The 19,152-nt window shown below is 35.3% G+C and overlaps 1 pseudogene; it reads left to right on the top strand.

Moving 5' to 3' along the window:
* LOC134379147 (cilia- and flagella-associated protein 300-like) overlaps positions 1-19,152 on the top strand; it is a 68,070-nt pseudogene that overhangs the window by 26,826 nt on the left and 22,092 nt on the right.

Here is a 19,152-nt window from a genome sequence, read left to right as displayed (position 1 = left end):
ACACAATGAAAATTCACAGCCAATTATTGGAATGCAATGGGTTACTTTCCCAAATGACTTGAATCCAGCTTTATATTGCATGCTCTCAACTGGAGTGACTCTAGCAGCCAGACTCATTGGCCTGCTGCCCCAACATGAGGCTGTCCCAGCCTCTCACTCAGAATTCTCCTGAACTCAGGGATTTTCAGCTGACAGTTCAAATAAAGACATGTTCACATGCGAAACTTTTACTAAGCCACTGCTCCATGGGATTGAGCTGACTGTGAGTAATTTTTTAAATGAAAACGTTAAAAAGAGGTAATAAAATTTAATAGAACCTGAGTGATAAAGATAAAATATACATACATGAAGTGGTCATCAACTGTGTTTACAGAATGGTTACTTGGAATTCCTGAAATGAAGGAAACAGATAACCAAAGGCGAGGCATGGAAGAAAGACTCAATCTGCACTGGTTGGAGATACTTCTATCAAAGTACACCAAGAATACGCTGAACTTCCAGAAGGAGAGAATAGAACTATGGTTACCAGAGGTGGGAAAGGGGGAGGGGAAGGGAAGCTAGAGAGAAATTGGGTAACGGACACAAAGAATAATTGTTTGATAATGATGAATTTTCCAATAATCCTGATTTGATCATCACATATTGTACACAAATATTGATACTCAATTCTGTACCCCCAAAATAGGTTTAATAAATTATATTTCAATTAAAAAAAGTACACCCAGATCCAGAATGAAGAAACATATCTAGTTTGAGTAATAAAAAGCAGGAGTTTGACAGAATTTAAAAAGGAAACAAAAAAAAAAAAATGCGGTCTCTGTGACAGGAGCTAAAATAATTTTTGAGGAGTCACTGCAAGAACAAAGTATGACTAGCCTGCTAGTGATTCCACTGGAAGGTTTTCCAAGGCCAGTGGGACCACATGATCTGGGTTTGAGAGTCCACCACTCATACCCGATCTCTCAGAAGGCCCCTTGTCAGGAAAGGCCTCAGAATGTTGCCCCACAGAAAACAAGAAATGGGTAGGTTATGATGGTTCCATTTCCCCAATTGTTATAATTACATTAATTTATTCTTCAAAATAAACTTAAAAGGTCAGTGGGAAAGAAAATATTTTTCTCAGGCTAAAAAATATTCTTCAACACTGCCCACATCCACTAACTAACTGCCGAGCAAGCCACAGCTGGGCTCTCCTACAGCTCCCCAAAATATGAGCAAAGATGGAACACGCACATGCCTGGAGTGCATTAATAAAATGTGTGGTACAACCACCAATAAGATGAAAAGAATGCAAGCCAAGCTCAGCAAAGAGTCTGTTACAATCATTGACTGAGATGGTGTTGCCTGAATTACTTTGGGTCTTTCATTGACGTACAAAATGTTGCATGCAATCTCAAACTCACACTACCCAAAATCAGGAAAAGAGGCTAACCGTGCCTATTTGTGTGTTGTACATTATATCATCTTCACTAACTTAAGTGCTGCCATAAACTTCATTTCTCTTACCTTCTCATCCATTTTTTCTAGTATAATTATCATTAATAGAGTGGTTAAGAGGTTGAGTGGTGGAGCCAGACTGCTTAGTTTTACATCCTAGATATTCCATTTTCTAACTACATAACCTTAAGTCACTAAAATTCTATATACCTCAGTTTTCCCACATATAAATTGAGAATAATAGTGCCTATTTAATAAAGTTGTATTATAGATTATTACATGAGTCAGTACAGGTAAAGCTTTTAGAAGAGTGCCGGGTACACATTGCTGTTATTCTCTCTTTATCTGCCCATTTTCCAAACCAGATTCTGTTTTGTTTCTTATTGTTACCTGTAGCACTTAAAGGTCTGCTACAAAATAGGCCCTGTGGGGTCATTATTCTGGATTATAACTGGGGAACAAGTATCTTCAAGAAGAATTGCAGCCAGTCAGTGCACAATGGAGATCTAAGGCCTAGCGTAGTGGACTCTCACATGGACTTTCTCACACTGCACCACACCGAGAAATTGAGTATAATGTAAGGCTTTGCTATTCAAAAACAACAGCATAAAAACTTCACTGGGGAAAATGCTCAACCAGTACAGTTCAGTACAAAGTGTTTTATGTTCTGTTCATTTGAGAGATTCTTATTGTAATCTGGTAATTAGGTATTTCATCCTCAGACTTCTATTTCTAGCACTTGTTCTGTTGCCATAATGAGCACATCCACGTGAAGTGCAACGAGAACCAGGCTTTCTTATAATGGAATGTAGTCAAAAAAGAAAAGACTGTGGAATGAAAAGGAAGGGCAGGAACAAAAGGAGACAAATGCAAATGGACTTAGGAGAACGGGCTCCACAAAGTGATGAGATATCATGCTACACATACCGAAGTTTTTCTTAGACAGGATTGAGTTTGAGAGACAGATGTAATTCAAAGATAATACTATCCATGCTGGGTCTGTTCTAGGAAGAATGCCCAGTTGTCACACTAGTGTCCCACCTGCTCTGTAGGCCTGCCTCAGACTCTGGAGAAAGGAGCTCAGAAGAGGCTGAAAGGAGCTGAGTAGCTGACAAGAAACATTTAAATATAAGGAGAAACCTCCCATGTGATACTCTTGGAAAATGCCCATTACGAGATGTCTGTGTCACATTTCACACATCAGCCAAAGAGGATAAATCTCTTCTGGCCTAAGAAAGCTGTCTTAGATTGGCAAATAAAGGCCTATTGCATTTAAGATAGTCTCAAGCTGGGAGGTTGAGCATTTGCTGTTTTTAATACAGACACAGAAATGCAGCATAGTTGAAATATACTTTTATGTTGCATCTATGTCTTTTCAGATAGCATCTTTACAATGTGCTCTGCACCAAAAGGATTATATGTGCTCCTGCTTATTGAAGTGGTTACAGAAGTAAAAGGAAGCCTATTCTAAATAACAAGCTTTTTACATATTAACACATATGGCTAAGTCATATGTTATAATTTTATTTTTACAATTAAACCCTGCTGTTTCTAGTTCTCAAACATATAATGGTCTTGGGTCCTGTTTATTGCTGAAAGGTCATTAGCATACTATTTATAAAGACTCAGTTCCAATTCTAATGCGCATATGCATATATGTGCTATGAATCAAGATCCATAACTCTTTTCTAGTAACTCTATAGTGCCACTGGAAGTGCACTCTAGGTAAGTACACTTTACTGCTCTGTCGATGCAATTAATTAGCTAAAGCTGCACATACTCCTTCCAGTGCAGTCAGGATCCACAGCTAGACAAGGAGGGGAGATGCAGCAATGGCAGAGGAGAACAAAAGGGTGCCATGTTTGCTAACGTGGCTCAGGAAAAAGAAAGATAAATATAAGTATCTGTAGGCTCAAAACATATCTATAATTTGGAAAAAAATTGTAATAAAGTGAGAGATAGACTAAGAGGTCACACCCTTATACATAGATCTCTACAGATGAAATACATCATATTCCTGGGTACTGAGAAATGCAGAAGGCAATGAAAAAGCTGAATGGCGCAGAGGTGCCATCTGTGACTTTAGTTGTATTCTTCTCCACTTCCTGTTCTCTCTTCCTCCCATCTAGTGGTTCACATACCCTTGAGAAATGCAGTTGCTTACATATAGACATGTGTGTATGCATGTTATACAAGCGTACTTCAAATAGCTCATGGAAAAATAGAATCAAAAGATAACACAAATCTTTCTGTGAACTTTTTGAAGACCCCTCCATACACACACATAGATACATATACTCATTTACTTTATCATATTATTGAAAACTATGAAAGCTATTTTAATTATGCATTTTATGTTTAAGAACATAAAAGTGAGAATTTCAAATGAATAATTATGCAGCTGTGTATAATATGACATCTGAATAATAAAGAAGAGAGAAATAATGTACATGCTTTGGAAGATATAGATTCCTAGATTGTGCTGCTGTAATAAAATAAATGAGCTTGGGTAATTTATAATGAACAGAAATTTATTTCTTATAGTTCTGGAGGCTGGGAAGTCCAAGATCAAGGTGCCAGCATGCAGTGTCCAGTGTTGGTCTTCTTGCTGCATCCTCACATGGCAGAACAGCAGAAAGGGGGACAGCTTCCTTAAAGGACACTAATCCCATTAAACACCTCTTAAAGGCCCCACCTCTTAATACTACCACATTGGTAACTAAATTTCAACATATGAATTTGGGGGGACACATTCAAACTATAACACAGGCTTAGCAATGAATAGGTCTGGGTAAGGGGGAGCAGATGTGCATGCATGTTGTATGTGGGAAGGCAGCTAGTGAGCTCATATTCTTGGTAAATCAGGTGAATTCACTGGAGCTTTTCAGTTTGTTGAATATCAAGTATGTTTGTGTGTGTGTGTGTGTGTGCGTGTGTGTGTGTGTATGTGCATGTGATCACCTGATAAGAATTAAGATAAGAAATAAAGAAGAAAAGAAAAAGCAACTAGGGTGTAAAAGATTAGAAAGTTAAAGGAAATACCGTGAAGATCTTTAATTATGTTCAAAAATGAAAGGCTGTACTTTGTATAAGACTATGAGTAAAAGTGCGGAAGGGATGACAGAACATAAGAACACATAAAAGTAAGTCTGTGGGATTTTCATGGTTCATTTTTCTGTACCTTGGAAGAAAACTAACTCAGGACCAGAGACTACTACAAATTGAAGTATGTCTAAACCTCCACATTAAACCTGGAGATAGATAGCTAATTGGTCAAAAGCAAGCAGGTCATCTAATATGAACAACCAAAGTTACTGGCGTAACCTCCATGAATACCATCCTATAAAACCAGAGAGAGAGAGAGGAGAGAGAGAATATGAGAAGCAGAAAAGCAGATAAGGGGAGTGTTTTTCATCCTACACTGTAAACACTAGAAGCCGTTGTAAGCTCTTAGTGACTGATAGTTAAAACAATAAAAAATACTAACATCAAACCTTTATTTAGTATTTACTATATGAGAAGCACTCTTCTAGGTACTCTAAACTCATTGAATTTTATACTCATAGCAACCTTGTGAAATAGGTATCATTATAACTGCGATTTTACAGGTGAGGAAAGTGAAGTATAGAGAATTTGTAATATGCTCAAGGTTACATGTATTCCTTACGTACAACAGGGATCTGAACCCAGGCAGTCTGGCTCTATACTCTGCTGCCTATAGCAACAACAATGGTCAAGTGCTTACTATACACTAAAATCTGCTCTAAACAATCTATTTTTATAAATTAATATTTCTTGCAGTCCCATGAGGAAGATATTATTACCCTCTTTTTTGCACATATGAAAACTGAGGCTTAAAACATGCCAAAGTAACACATTTTCTAAATATTAGAGACTTGGACTGAAACCTAGGTCTGTGAAATGCCCAGGGACCACAGAGTGATGGTGACAGAAGTCCCTAGTCCTTGCATAATCTGAATCAGCGTTCCCTTCTACACTGTTTAGCATGGACCATTGTCATTTTCTTAATCTCACTGAGAGCATTTGACCATCTGGGGCTCCCAGACCATTCAAAACACTCTACCACCCCAACCATACACATATTGAAGCTCATGTGTTTAAACTAATGAAATAAGATCTACATATGAAGCTGATGAGTGATGTACACATAGACTTTAGTAAGCCTCATTGTTTAGACACTCTCATTTCTCACATAGTCTCTGCCATTTATTAATATTCCTCATATCTAGAATTTTTACATCTAAATTGGCATTCTTATTTGTTTCAGATGTGAAATGACATCTCAATGAGAGACCTTGAGAGAAGAGTGGATTTCTTAAAGTCTAGCATATTTTGACATCTTTCAGTTTACTGCTGACTGGAGAAGTGGATTTGGAGAGTTTGTTTTCTAGTTTTAACTAATCCCACACTCAAAAATGGCCTAAAATATTTCTGTGAAAAACTTACAGATTGAAAGTAATATAAATAAAGTGAATGAAAGCAAGTAACAAAAAAGAAACAGAGCTGGTAGGAGTTCTTTGTCAGCCAGAATACACGGTAAAAATTATGACTATCTAATCTGATATCATTTCTGACTATCATATCTGATATGGCTCTTCCTAAAATACTGTTATAATTTTATGTTTCTAGCCAAAGGCACAAATATTTTCGTGATCTTTAAAAATAAGAAAATGACTACTTAAAATATTATTTCATATATAAATAATCTGTTTATAAGTAAATTTTATATGTTTTATTAGTATGCAATATGTTAGTACAGTATAAATAATTATATGTATAATTTCAATGTGCACTAAAATATATTTCTATTGCCAGGGATGAGAAATCAAGAGTGCTTATAGCACTGTTCTAACCAGAAATTACATTTAGTTATATGTTAGTTTATCTTACTATCAAGAGCAATTATATATCAAATAAATATACTAAACTAGAACTGATTTCTTTTATAATAAAAAAAGAGTTGTGTAACAGTAAAAATACTAGATATATGCTTCTGAATTTCTGTCTTATCTAAGTAATTAGCTAAAACTAACAATATTTAAAGCTACCATTTATTGAAGAGCTGTGATCATGTTTGACACTAGGCTAGTCCTTCACATATATTAATTTTATCCCTCACAACAACCCCATGAGATAAGGGTCTAATCCAGTAGAGATAAAGAACTGTTGAAAGAAAGAAAAAAGAAACAAGCAAACTAGTTGTCTCATCAGTGATTAAATTAATGATATTTAAACACCATAGAGCTATTTTTTTCCCATTAACTTTGCAAAAATAAATTGTAATATATTTGTCTAATATTAAGAAAGACATGGAGGCCAGTACTCTTACTACTACTTTTTAATTGTGTGTCCTTGGGCAAATTACTTCTTGTCTCTGGGGTTCAATTTCTTCAAACTCAATTCTTCAATTTCCTTTTCTACAATGAGAACAATAATACCAGATATCTTAAAGATTGTTGTGAGAATTAAATGTGCTAATTCATGTAAATGTTCATTCACAAGAGTGCCTAGCACATAAAAAGAATCTAATAAGTGTTTATTATCATACACTCCTGATAAGAAAAATTCTTCTGGAATACAAACTGGAATTGTGTATCAAAGCCATAGAGGGGGTCATTAACTATCATCCATTCCTGGAAATCTACCCTAAAGAAATAGAATAACATTTTAGAAAAATACAACAATGTACCGACACACACACACACACACACAATGCTACTCATTGTCAAAATATTTATAACAGCAATAAAATGCCCTAAACCACGGGGATCACATTATAAATGGTATTTTCCTCATTAGAAAGATACACTAAAACTAATAGTAACCTTGATCTTAAAGTATTGATCTTAAAGACGATGTTAAATATGGGAAACTATGTAGGCCATATCCTTAAATAAAAACAATAAGCTAGCAAATTTAGCATATTTATGCTTCTATTTTTATTTATACGTACATATCATTGAGATGGACAAGGCTACTTCAGGTAACAGATTGGAGGGAACTGTTTTAAAGTTACAACGGTGGTTTTATTTGGTTGGTAGAAATGTGTCTGTTTCCTTTGTCAAAGGCGCCCCAGATTCTGCACTATGTTTATGTTGAAACACATGTGGTGATACTTCTGGTTATTTTCTTTATCCTCACGTCTTGATCCCTACTTAACTCATCTTAATGATGATAAATCAACGAAGAACGTTTTTTGAAAGAGCTGAGATTAACTACACACATCACTTCTAAAAAGTTTTAATTAACTATTTTTGGTAAAAGCTCTGGAAATTACTTTTTTAATGGGTATTCGCAGACTCACCTCTGAGATTTTTATAATAGATCTCTTCTGTAGTAGCTCTTATTGTCCACAGCTCTTAAGTAGTCTGAGCAATATGAATAGTTTGTAGACAGCACTTGGGTATAGTTCATCCCCCCAATATTTAAATCATCTTTAAAAAAAAAAAACTATTAAAACATGAAAGGATCAAAAGAGAAGGGAGGGAAGAAATAATTAAACAATTCTCCATTTACTCTCATTAAATACCAAGCCTTCCTGCCTTTTCATAAAAGACACTAATAGTTTAAAAAGGTTTCCATCATTTAAATTACACCTCAGTTAGTGGAATTTCCACCATAGAATTACATGCATTATCTATTTTTTGACAAAAAGAGAGAGAAAAGGAGGAAGATTGAAAACTTCTTGAGAAAGTTTTGAGAAGATGCCTTTCTTTTACCTTCCCCATTAAATAGCTATGAAGGTTAATGAAAAAGATCATGTAAAAAAAAGAAAAAGATCTATAATGTTTAGGTGTCAATCATTATAAACATCTCTGAGAATGTCATTACTGTTGAGAATATTTTCTCCTATTTCCAGCATGTATATGGTGTTAGATTCATACTTATCATCAAGAAGAGCATGCTATTCAGACTTGCTTTTTCAATACCTAAAATGTGTAGCAATTTGTAAGCAATCTTAGCCAATCAGAGAAATAAATATTTAAAGCAATTTCCTAAATACTGTATTATTTACTCTCTCTCAAAGACTGAAGCTGTTTGATCAAATATTCAACATTTTATACATGCTGAAAGCTTTCTCCTAAACTGCATGTACTCATAATAAAAAAAAAAAAAACAGTCGTTTTCATTAATCATTTTAGCAATGCTCTTTTTTTCCATTAACATTTTTCAGTTTTAGTATTTTTCCATTGCTGGATGACATTTTATTTTTAGTGGATGAATATTTTCATGGCAAATCATTTGACAGTATCCAAAAGAGAACCTTGTATTACACATTTTCTAATTCTTCTATTATTAAATTTCATCTTTATAAAATCTCTGCTCTGTAAAGTTTTATTTTGAAGATGGAATTTATTTTAAGTTTTACCTACATAGTCTACTAAACTTTACTGGATGAGTAAGTAAGCAAGAAAATTAGGGTAAAGGTTATCCTTTTACACAATAAATATTTATTGATTCCCTATTAGTTTAGGCACTGGATTTATAGCAAATAATATGTTTAACAAGGCAAACATACTTCCCCTCACATAAGTTACATTCTGGTGAGTGGTGTTCCAGTTCTTTTTTTTTTTTTTTTTTTTTTTGGAAGCCCTGAAGTAAGCTGAGTTTCTAATGTGTATAAAATCGAACACAGGCTTTCTTCTTTTCTCTGCTAGGGTTGGAAGAGACTGTACTACTCCAACCTGCATTTCTTTCTGCTTTTTTCACCTTTTCTATGGAGCTCCAAAAAAGGCAGGGTGGAAGAGGATGTTCAGGAGAAACTTTTCCTTTATTCTCAAACTCGGCAGTCAATTGCTAATAACTGCATAGAGGCTCATGTGATTGAGACTGGCTTCCATGTGCTCCCATTGCACAAATTCATCAATAACCTAACAAAAATGCAAGTAAGATAAACCTGTGACTGGCACAGGAGTTAAGGATGGCTGGATCGAAGGGTGTCTTTGAAAGCCAAATGATTCTAATATTATCAGCTATTATGATTGTTTTTCCTGGTGCTTAGTTCAGTAGCCCAGAGAGTAATGGAGAGTGAACCATACTCTTCATTCAGGTATATTCCTTGAGTGTGTGTCCTTGTTTGTTTCAATATTGTGCTGGATAAAAAAAAGCACAGTTTAAAAGATGTGACCTCTTCCCACAAGTATTTTACACCCTAACTCTAGAAACTTTTGTGGATCAAAACATGGAAAACAGTGCAGCATAAGCTAAAAGGAAACTACCTGTATTGCACAGTGTTGTGCTCCTCTCTATTTTATAAAGGATATACATGATAAACCATGATAAAAAAGGGCTACTTATATCTACACACAAATAATTACAGGTAATAAAAGCAAAATATGACCATGGGAAGAGCCAAGCAATCAAACTGAGATTCTGAACCCAGAGAGTCCATCTACAGCAGAGACCAAGACTAAAGCTTGTGTGAATGCCAAAGTGACAATCTAGAGCCAAAGACCTGCTGGAAGCACAGGATGAGAAGAGCAGTTAGGGAAACCAGGTAAACCCTCTGCACAGAAGAAGTGGCAACAGTGTCAAAGAGTCAGGAGGCTGCATCTGTATCGCGGGAGCATCCACTCTGTGCCAGGAACCGCGGCAGGCACTGGAGATATAAAAGCAAGAAACACAATAGAACTCCCTTCTATTATTAAGCATAGGTTCTAAGTTTCCGATAGTGGCAGTTCTAAGGAGATAATAAGATGGATTGATAGATGGATTGATGTAAGAAAGGATGTTGTCCCCTGTAAGGGTTAGATCTAGACTTAGAAGTCTGGGAAAGAGCACTACAGACAGAGAGCATTGCAGAGGCCCTAATACAGTGACCAGCTTGATTTGTCACAGAAAATAAATGTGATGGGAGTACAAGTGAATCAAAGAGAAAGCTATTAGAGAAGGTGCCCAAGAGGTAGGGAGGGAGGAGATTACATAGGGTCCTGTATAGAATGTTTGGATATTATTCTACTTGTATGTGGAAAGGCTAGTGGATTTAACACAAGGACAGAAAGGGTAAGATTTGCACTTTAATAAATTATTCTACTTGCAATCATTTGCAACTTTTCATCAGTTTTTTTTTCTTTTTTTTTTTAACCACTGACAATTCTAATATGTTTATTTCTTCTTGCACATAATATATTGAGGGCGATTGAACTTACGGGCTTGCCAAGATATTCCCAACTTACTCTTGTTGTTCTAACTTATTACTAGTACCTTCATTTGTCCTCAAATGCATCCTAGTTTAGGCCAGGGTTGCCAAACTTTTTCCGAAAAGGACCAGACAGCAAGTATTTTAGGCTTGCATGCCAGACTAAATAAACTCTGCCATTGTAGCAAGAAAGCAGCCATGGACAATATGTAAATGAATGAGCATGCTGTGTCACAATAAAACTTATTTATGAATACCAAAATTGAATTTCATATAATTTTAATATCACAAAATATTATTTTTCTTTTGATTTTCTTTCCATTCATTTAAAATATAAAAACCATACCTAGCTCAAGGGACAGACAAAAACAGGCAGCTAGATTTGGCCCTCACGTTGCAGTTGGCTGATCTTTCATTTAAACAATAAATTTGTATTTATTGAGGGCCTAATATGTGCCCCACAGTCCTTACAACAAGCTTGTGAGGTGCTTACTAGTATTGGATGTGTTTTGCAATGAAGAAACACGGGCATGAAGAGTCTAAAGAACTCACCCATTGTCTCCAAGCTAATAAATGACAGGAAATCTTGCTTTAGATGCCCATATTCATTCACTTCACTGCTACATGACCTCAGTACACTTTATTCCTGCACTCCTGATAGGGATTTTTCTTCACGTCTTTTTTTCTAACTCTTGTATATTTTAAATCTCCATTTCTTTTCTTATTACTCCCTGTTGCTTTATTATTTTTCACGTCCTCTTTTCCCCATCTTCTATAAAATTTATAATTATAACTGAGTTATATACCTAGGACCATAAAAAAACAAACAAACCAAAAATTAAATAGCACAGAATAAAAAAACAGTGCTTTCAACTTCTATAATCACTGAACATTACTACAAGTTTTCTTTAGAATTCCTAAGCATAACTATTCCCTTCATATTCCTCAAATAAAACTTGTTTTCCCTCTACTCATTAGCTTGGGTAGAAATGTACTTATTTAATGTTCTTGTGTTCTTGTCTTAACAATCACTATCATAATAGTTCTTTTCTTTGCAATTGTCTTGTGAGAAAATACCTAATTCTCTGGCTTTCCTTATATCTATAATAAATGGTGTTGAGTTCAGCAAAAACTGGATAAGTTACTCCACATTCTTAAATCTTTGATACTGTATAGTCCTAGTGCATTAAACTGGAAATTTTACCACCATTTTGAGGATTGTAGGTTCTATATTTCAAACAACTCTCTTTACAGATGAAGTCTTGGAATACAGGTTGTTTTTAAACTGGGGACTTTCAGCATACTCTGCCACAATCCTTGATGGTTTTAAAGCATTTGACAAGTGTTTATTTAACAGTGGTTGTCTATTTTGATGGCACAGATGAATAAAAAACAGAGAAGGGCATTTAATTCCAGGACCACTTCCACTGTTGACACTTCTTGCAAGCAACAAGGCAGCAGTAAAGCTCAACTAGTTTATAAATGTCAGCAAAATCCTATGAACAAATTACTGCCTGAGTCAATTTTTTTTAGTAACTTGTATTTGGAAAAACATACTTTTTAATGGAGAAGGAGAAAATGATGCCATTTGATTATTGATATCCACTACCATTTTCCACTAAATTTTTGTTAACAAAGTTGAAGCTACTGACTTAAGTTGCTCATTCCATACCAATTTCTGAAAATTTATGTGTGGCATTAAAATCAAAGATGAATTTAAGGAGGAACATACACTCAGTTTGGAAGGATGAATGAGAACAACCTGTTTGGTTTATACTAAGCTTGCAGATTTATCAACACCGGGCATGCAAGAGAGAGACAGAATGAGAGTTTATGAGCTCTCCCTAAGGATTGATCTTTACAAGTCCCTGATTTAGCTGAAAGGGGTACCTATATATTTAGTTAGCAAAAGGGTTAATGGATTCAACCTTTTGAAAAATGCACTTATTTACATGCATATAACATGATGGATAGTTAACTGAATGCACATGGGTAAACACAGGTGAAAACAGATTAATTGGAAGGTATAGAGTTTATTGTTTATTTTTTCTTGATAGATGGATCTCATTATTTTCCTTGGGCAGACAAAGCCATAACAGTTTCCAGCGAGAGGAAATGTGACAGCTCCAGGAAACTGCTTACAGATGGACAGCCAGCAGGCTAAAAATATTACTTGTGTCCACCTCATCAATAAGCTGGCTCCATGAAGAGTGGCAATTATTCTTTTCCTGCTTATGCTGCCATTTGAGAGGCATGAAGATGATTATTGATAACTAGGTATGTAGAACAAAATTTACACAGTAACACAAACTCATTTACTATGGCAAATCCACGTCAAAGAGCACCACTGCCTTTCATACCATTATTTAAAGTGGCAATGTGTACCCATCAATGTCTTAGAGTAGTATGCCTATGCTGTGTTTTGTTACAATCCTATTAATTATTAATGACACACATTTATTATTCACCTATACTTAGAGAGTCTGTATCACATACTGCAAAGGGGAGACAGAAACATCACTGAGTTGAAGGAGGTTGGGTTCTCAATCTTGCATACATAGAATGTCACAAGAATAGGTCTTGATCTTTTTTTTTTTTTTTGCTGTACCCAAGAATATCTTTATGTATGTTTTATGATAATAACATCAAAATAAATGAATAAAAATAAAACTGTATATAAATTTTTTAAAAACTACTAATGCTCTGTAAGAGTCAAGTTGCAAGATACACAGCTTTATATTTTTTAATATAAGAATAAAAAATCATAGTTACATTTACTGTGCGGAATTAAAGAAAAAAAAACCTTCTCAATTAAAGGCACTACAAAATAAATGACAGTTTCCAGGCATCAGCACAAAGCTAAAGGGATTTCAATGGCCTCATTACTTTTATTACCCTGCATTGCTCAGCCAAATCTACAGCAAGGATGTGTTTAGGCATAGGATTTGTCCCGGTACTTGCAGAAATGTGGGCAACAGATCAGCTCACCTGGAATTAGGAGAGCAAGCATGCAATATCAGAGCATGGCAAATGCTATACCTAGATATTTTTCGTGCTTTATGGAGATAGGAGGAAAGGTATTGACCAGGGAAAGAGTTAATATAAAATGAAATACAAATTCAATCATAATAGTCAAATTTTGACCCATTAGATCATGTAGTTTAAGATATTTGAGGTTATTCTCATTGCCTTACCTTTCTGAATATCCCATTTCTTGGCATCTATATTCTCAAATAGAAAAATGGTGCACATTTTTGCTAATTTCAACAAGTGACAGACTAACAGAATGATTTTTAAAGTCAGTCTAAATGAGAGAAAATGCTACACACTCTGCTAAAATTTTCTCCTGGGCTTGAAGGTCATAGCGATTAACTATGCTGTTATATTCTAGAGTTGCACAATTATCCAGTAATCAGGGATTCCACCCAGATCTGCCATGACTTAACTAAGGGGACCCTTGTTCCCAGTTTGCCTAAATGTCTAATCTCTGAGGATGAAAGAGAAGAGTTCATTTAAAGGTGAACTGTTTCGCTGAGTTTAAAAAAACGGTGGATAATTAGAAAAAACAAGGCACAAAATATCCTCCATCCAATTCTCAAATTACCTGACGTTTTTTAATTTCAATCTTGTAAAACTAATAGATTTTTTCAGTCTATGATAAAATTATTATTTTTCTTATTTAAAAGATTCTTAGGGCACTATATCTGAAAAGAAAATATTACTCATTCAATAGTATCAGTGTTATTATATCTTAAAGTAGGCATTCTTTTTATGCTGCCTTTTGTAATTTTATGTGAAAAGAAATAAATGCAGTGGTATTTATTTTAAACAAAAAGGACTCCTAAAGTCTTTGTGGAATCTAGAAAACGAAGGGTTTCTCTAACTTCCCTATGATGAAAGAACATCATATTTCTGTTCAAGAGGCCGAATTCTTTATCTGAGCAATGTATAAGACAATCTAAGTGAAACAGTATTTGGAACACGTTTCACCTGAATATAAGCCAAATTTGTAAATTATTAGTTCAAGCTGCAAACGAATATCCAATGGCAAATTTACAAAGACTATTTACTTTTGAGTTATATTGAAGTATTCCACTCAGATTTTCTTTTTCTTTTTTTCTTTCTTTCTTTCTTTCTTTTTTTTTTTTTTGGTCATTACATTAGTCAGGGCACTTTTAATCATAAGTGACAGAAACTCAACGGAAACAAAGGGGAAGTGTTAATTCCTAGTCTAACCAGACCACTGAAAGGATGGTGACAGAGCCGAACCACTCCAACCAGGGCCCTGAATGCAGTTAAGGACCTGTTCCCCTGATTCTGACATCTGACAGTCTAAAAGGAAAGCCTGAGGAGTGTGTGTGTGTGTGTGTGTGTGTGTGTGTGTGTGTGTGTGTGTGTGTGTGTGTGTGTGTGTGTGTGTGTGTGTGTGTGTGTGTGTGTGTGTGTGTGTGTAGGGCATCAGAATCATGCCGAGAGACAAATCTCCGATTCTGACTCTTCAGCTGGAGAGACAGGGAAGGGGAAAAGTTGGCAACACTATTCTCCTAGGTTCATCATTTCTTCCAGTAACAATACTAACATGATTAGGAGATCCCAGGAACACTTTCACAATATACTTACCGATTTTTAACACGTACTGTCTGAGTAAAACTTGTAAAATGAAATTGGTTTGCTTGGGCACACGCCTCTCAACTTCAAAGCCCCGCCGTTCTAATTCTCAGCACCGTGTCCCAGTGCCTGCTGTTTGCATGGACTTGGGCATAAATCTTACCATTTCCAACCACTTATTTTCCTTCATCTAGCTCTGTCCCACTTTCCACCCCCAGGCTTCCTCCACCCGTGTGCCAGTGCAGCAACACGGCAGAAGCTCCTCACATGATCTCCCACCTTCGTTCTTCCAGTACCTGCTTTAAGAGGCAGTGTGAAGTGACAGGAAAAACAAGACTTTGAACCAGAAGACCTGGGTCTGAAATCTTTATCCCCACCTATACCTGATGTGGTTTTAATCAAATCCCAATGACTTTCCCAGCATGACTTCTTTTTGAAATACTGTTGTGAACATGGCATAGATAAAACATCTAAAATGCCTTACAAAATATAAACATTAGTTATTGCTATTCATGCCACAATTTATTGTACTACTTTCTTCCCTTCCTTATAAGCATAGACTGTACCATCTACCAATACTCTTAAATTTTTAACCATCAATTTTACTCTTGTTCTAAGCTCAGGGACTTTGAAATCTGGGTGGGTAATAATTGTAACACACTAAACTCACCATTCTTAGAACCTCATAACTGCCAGACTAATCCAGATTCAAAATTTCATGATTCTTGGATAATACCCTTTTCTCCTCAAGCCCTTTATATACACTCTAATATTCTTATCCCTGCACTCATTTCAAATCTTACCACAGAAAAGAGACCATTTCTAAAAGGAAAAATGATCTAACAATTCAGTGGACCAAATCCACTCCTGAACAAACTAGTCCTCGTTGTGCATTAGGAGCACAGGAAGGATTAAGCAGGGAGCATTGTTTAAACAAGATAACAACACTACCTCTCCTTGGGGGATTGCCAGGATCATAAATTGTCTTTGTCAAGGACTTCAGGAATTTAATAATGTAATGATTCTGCCTACACCGATCAAGGTGTAGCCACAGCTTGTTGTCAAGGCCTTGGACAGGTGGTATTCAATGCTCAAAAAAGGCTGACCTCAGAGACAAGGAAGAAAGGAGGTACGACTGAAAGTGTATTCAGTCTCTTGCTTTTAATCATTGTTCCACCTCACATTTTGAGCTGAGAGCTTTCTCGTCTAGTTTGGCATGTGCATCTGCTTCTTGTATGACATATGCATGCCAGCCAGTGCCTCAGATGTTAAACTTAAAAAGTTAATCCATTTTTGCTCCTTCCCCCACCTCATCCACTTAATTTCTCCTTCCCCCCTCTCCACCTTCCCCGCCTCCCTTTTCAATTTGCCTCCATTCTAATTTCTGAGTCTGCACTTGCTTGCCCTTTGCTACGCCTACACTCAAACCACTGGAATCAGAGATGAACAAATGAGTTAAACCCCACATACAAAGGCCTATCCCCCACATGCCCTCTGTTATATGACATTTTTTTCTGACTCTCCTCATCCTCACATTAACTGAAAGTAATCTTTACCATTCTTTGAATACCTTAAGTACTTTTTTTTTTTTTTTGGTAAGATTATTTAGACACATCATATGAGGGTACTTCAAAAAGTTCATGGAAAAATAGAATTAAAAGATAATAGGAATCTTTTCATGAATGTTTTGAAGACCCCTTGTTTTCTGCTGTTATATTTTCGTACAGTTTATTTTGCAAAGTTTGTATTTTTGGGCAAAAATGCCTTCTTAGTTTTTGTAACTTCTGCATTAGGCTGACCTTCATCAATAAGTGTAATTTCTTTGGGTTAATATCTTAATAAAAAAACTTTATAAAGTTAGCTCCTACTCTTCAGGAATTTTGCATTGAAGAAGATATTCAAGTAAAATGCTTAGAAATATATACATGTGTATATATAGAAAATCTGTGTTCCTCAACATTGTTTTCTTAGCTTTGCATGCTTTTTCACAAGCCCTGCCTGCATTTATATCATTTGCCCAGAAGCAGAACAAATAAAGTAGCCTCTTTTGGGTTAGACACAAAGCATTTCCGTGTAATTCTAGCTCTTTTTTTCTGAGATCAGTATATCCACTGCTTATGACATTCTAGTTAAGAACGGTTGTTTTAAACGATGATAATGAAAATAATTATCCAAGCTGCTCTTAGTATACTTACATCAACTCAGCCTTACTGTTTCTAGATCAAACTGTTTCTACATCAAACATTTTTAGTTTTTGAGTATTTCACACAAATTCTATGTACAAACTGTATTTATTCAGTTGGTTACACAATATTTTTGTGTATTAAAACACTTTATTTTTGTGTTCCCTTTATCTTCCCTTCCTCAATTCAACTTTCCATGAATAGCTATTTTATATATTTAGCATGTATCTTCAAACCATTTTCTTCTTATGCTTATGTATGGAAAAACATATACATTATTATTTTATATAGGTGCTTTTGTTTGTATGTATTTTTTTTTTTTTGAATGTCTTTGAAACTACGGAGTTTAGCAGTATATGTGTTCTTTACACAAGTTTCTGTTTTTTACTAAAAATTAATTATATTACATCTATGCATGTTGACAACATATGGACAATTTCTTTTTACTCCTGAATCTTATTTTGTTGTACAATTTTACCAGGTTTTACCAGTTCATTCACCCATTATGGACATGGAGGGTGGACATTTCACTGCTACAAGCAATACTGAAGTGAATATCCATGGCATAGATTTTTTTCATGTGTATTTTTTTTCTTTATGAAAATTCTCTTTTCCCTTTTTTAACATCATTCTATTTGTAAGGGTCATTTTTCTCATAACACTTCATGCTCTAAAGAGCAAAATGTTCTTCAAACAAATTAAACTGTGAACATGAGAATACATTGCTTTGTTTTACTAATTAAAAAAATCTGGTGTTTAAAAAGATTTAGCATTTGAAAATACATGAGAGAAATAGAAATTATAGTTTTATCATCGAGAAGGGATTATAAACTTGATGGTCACCTCAAAGAGAACCTGACTGCATCTTCTAACTAGAAAAGGTATGTAAATCTTAGGACATGTGACAAATGCAATTCTACAATTCCCATATCAGTATCTTTTTCAAGATAACAAGATAACACAATAAAATTATAGCTGTTTTTTTTTCTATGAATTATTAGCAGAATAAAACACTGGAGTACTATTGAGCCAGTGTTTCTCAAAGGTACTTGAAACACACTTGGAAAGTAAGACTTTCTTGTAAACTCAAGGTTTGGTTAGTACTATCAGGAAGAGGTTAGTGGAAATAAACATATAAACACGAACATGTCACAGGATCAATTACACAGTTCTACAGACAGGCATGACTTGTTCCAGCTTGCCCACCTTCTTATAACTGTGTATTACAATGAGCACTCATCTGGAATTAGAAAAGTTGGATTCCAGTCCCTCCTGTGTCCCTTACAAATTTGGTATCTCTAGAAAAATCAGTAAATTATTTGAGCCTCAGATTCTTCATCTTTAAAATAGTCATAACAGTGCCTAGCTCACAGCTATTCTGAGGATTAAATAATATGTGTGTGAAAGTTTTGTGAAATTCAAAGTGCTATACAAACACAAGCATTATTAAGCTTTTTGTTATTATTGGCACAGTCTCAATATAACCTAGAGAGAGATGAACTATAACCTACCACCTAGTCTGGTAGTCTGTCTACTCTCCACACTCCTTCTAGACAATCAGTAGGGGTTGTATTACCATGTTGATTAATTACCATGTGCCACTTTTGACTGCTTTAATTTTCCTGCTTTCGTGATACCACTTCTATCTACCCCTCTCCCCTAAGCTCTAAGAAGTTAAATTCTATAACCTTTACCTGCTTTCAGCCTTCTATTGGGTACCATTAACCCAATGCTTCCAAGAAGACCAAGGCTAAAGTCATTGCA

This window comes from Cynocephalus volans, chromosome 5 (assembly GCF_027409185.1).
Source record: "Cynocephalus volans isolate mCynVol1 chromosome 5, mCynVol1.pri, whole genome shotgun sequence".
Lineage (NCBI taxonomy): Eukaryota > Metazoa > Chordata > Mammalia > Dermoptera > Cynocephalidae > Cynocephalus > Cynocephalus volans.
Note: the sequence above shows the minus strand (reverse complement) of the source record. Positions and strands in the feature narration are given on the sequence as shown.